The sequence below is a fragment of the Lissotriton helveticus genome, chromosome 5_1, assembly GCF_964261635.1.
Source record: "Lissotriton helveticus chromosome 5_1, aLisHel1.1, whole genome shotgun sequence".
Classification (NCBI taxonomy): Eukaryota; Metazoa; Chordata; class Amphibia; order Caudata; family Salamandridae; genus Lissotriton; species Lissotriton helveticus.
In genome coordinates, this window is record NC_136065.1 from 1,839,888,439 (window position 1) to 1,839,891,565 (window position 3,127).

Consider the following 3,127-nt stretch of genomic DNA (forward strand, 5'->3'; position numbering starts at 1 on the left):
TGGATGAGCTCAATCTTATCCTAGCTGTTTTGGCAAATGTCCACCCAGAAAATTCAGCGTCCAATTCCAAGTGTGTGACACTCTAATCAAGAGTCTAGTAGAAACTCATTGAGGATCATAAGATTTAACAAAATAATATCTCTGATTACAGAGCCATGCACTATGAGACGCAGAGCGGTTCCATATTCTGCAGCTCCCTATCCCTGTCTTCATTCCTCCTATGTCCCTCCACCCTCCTTCTGTGTCCCAGTCTCAAGCCTCAGTTCCCTTTTTTATGTCTTCATTGCCCTTATCTCCCTGTCTGTTTTTCCATACACTGCACCCTCTCCTTTTGGTCCCCAGGTACAGAAAGCTGCAATAATCAATCCTAGAAAAAAACAGAAGTGGAGACTACATAGTCATGCTAATGAGGAAGCAGATAAGGCACGATTTTCTCTAGAGACCAGTGGTGCTGGAACCATTTTTGAGAGTGGGGGTGCTGTCATCAATGTTCCCCAAGTCACCTAAGCCTGAGAGTCGTAAAGGTGTAGTATGTAGCCAGCATGTGTGAATTTTGGGGTACGTTGCCACAAATATATTACTAAAGCATGCTGTGGTAGTACACTGTTGTTTACAGAAAACAATTTTTTTTATTGAAACGGCCACTAAATTTGCTAGTAAAAATATATATATAGCAAACAAACGAAAACGTGTGGGAATCTGGTTGTCGAATAATCAATCATTTCACTAAGTAAAGGTCTTGATTTGTTTTGATTCCATAAAAAAATGTTTCTATCACACTTTAGAATGAAAAATGCTTCATTTGTGCTTTTTTACCTGCTGATATATTTTATACAGTCCATTTGAAGGTATTGAAGATTGCCACATAGTTCGCTTTAGAAAAAAAAACTCTCAGTTGGTATTCAGAGAATTAAATGTAAACACTAATTTCCATGTTAAAGGAATAAGCAGCAATTTGTCTAAAGGCATTTGACCTCTGTCTTTGAATGCACAGGAAACGTGGCAGGATAAAGACAAAATTTAAAGGCATCTTTATTGCTCATTCAACTTCTCAACTCCAGCATAGTTATTTCTGGGGATGCTGCCGAACCCCCAGCACCCCTACTTCCAGCGCCTATGCTAAAGACTGAGAATGTGGAAATAAGTTGAAGCACTGGCAATGATTTGGGGTTTCAAGGAGTGAGAATCTTCCAATATGACTCCTAAAGTTTAAATCATACGCACCTTACCCAGCCTCTTTGTTCTCAGAACGCTGGAGCAAACACTAGTATATTTGATTGAAATGGTTAAGGCACTGGTGTCCATAGCTAGGACTTATGAACAAGGCTGTGAGCCTTACAATGGGTGTATCAGCATGTTCATCACTTCTAGCAATGGATCTGCTACCCTACATTCGTCTGAGGGATGGAAGGCTCAAGGTCCTTTCCATTTATATGTCGAGATGATGGTGCACGACTAAGCACATTACTCTTTTTGCGTTGCGCAAGATCAGTTAAATCAAATGCTATCGCGTATAGTCAGTTCACCCAATATCTCTTTATATAAAGGCATGTTGTCCGTTGACATCCCATATGCCTCAATTCACCTTCTCTTCTGTCTTCCTGATCAATTAATTTTTTTGTCAGGTCATTTTGTTGTCTGTGTTGTGATGGTTAACTTGTGTTGATTCTTTGGGACTTGTCCTCGCTTCATATATGTATAGGGGCCAAAGATATGTTTGGGAGAATTAATCTCTTTCTGGTACCGATTTAGGTAACTCCTCTTAGGACCATGACATTCTGTGTTTTCTCCCTTTTCTTTCTAATCTGTGGCATTCCTTGCCATTTTCCACCCCCAATCTGGTCTTTTACGTATGTTTTGAAAAGTTTCAATATCCACTCAAATCTTGTAATTCTGTATGGCCCAATGTACGGCTTGCTGTAATCTAAATATGTACCGAGGAAGTATCTTAAAGAGTTCTTCACATTTGTCTCTAGTTTTCAGATAATTTCTGTTAAAGAGATCACATAGCCTCTGAAGTCCAAACCCATTCTGTCTAGAAAATGGGGAAGGCATAACCTTGGTGGTAAATTTTGGTTTTAGCTCAGATAGGATTAAATGGGGACGGGAAGGTAGTTACCTTTTTGCTCTGGACTTAGTTATTCCAATGTTTAACGAAGATTTTTGAAGCAATTAGGGAGATTTCTAGTTTGGGTCTCTTGCATGGAGGAACCTTATAAGGTGTTTTAAGGGAATGTAGTAATATGTTTCTTTATAACTATACACAGTTTTGCCCTGTCAACTCCAAGCCTTGACGGATTTTCGCTTCTGCTATGTACCTGGGGATATCTAGAGCCACAAGCCTTCCCTTCTATAGAAAATTCAAAAGGCAGTCCTGAATGTCCCTCAACATAGGTTTAGTAAATTTGAGTGGGAGAATACAGGCAACCTTCAGGAAGCGAGGAAGAAAATTCATTTTTTCAATATCACTCTGCTTGCCCCCAGCCTCTCCTGCCTATTCTCTGTTGTTTGTTTGGTGTTCCTGCCCTCCCGTTCACTATCTGTTTTCTGTGTGCTTGTCCCCAGTTCCTTCCCAATCCCTCCCTACCACCCTCTGTTGTCTGTGTACTTCCCCCAGCCCCTCCTGACCACTCTCCATTGTTTGTGTGCTTGCCATCAGCTCCTCCAGCCGACCTTCCCTGTGGTTGCTCCATCCCTCCCGCACATTCTCCGTTGTCTGTGTAGTGCCCTCAGCCCATCCAGTCTTGCGTGTCCTCGTGCTTCAATCACGACAGGAGGCCGCCGCTCATTTAAGGTAACGTTTACTACTTTGTTTGTCACAGCATCTATATAATACGTCCTACTCTGTCCCTGGTCATCCTGGTCTACCCCCAGCTTCCTTTCCCTGACCGGAACTGGTATCCGGCGTTGGACCCCTCCCACGCTCGTGCTTCAGGGTCCTAGTGACCCCTATCCAGGGCACGACATCTCCCCCCTTGTTGCAAAACAAACATTTTCTGACATTACCTCTTTTCACTGACAGAGAACTGAGAGAGAGAGAGAGAGAGAGGGAGAGAGCGAGAGAGAGCGCGCGAGAGAGAGAGAGAGATTCTCTAGGTGAACCTTTCCCCATTACATCTCTTCAATC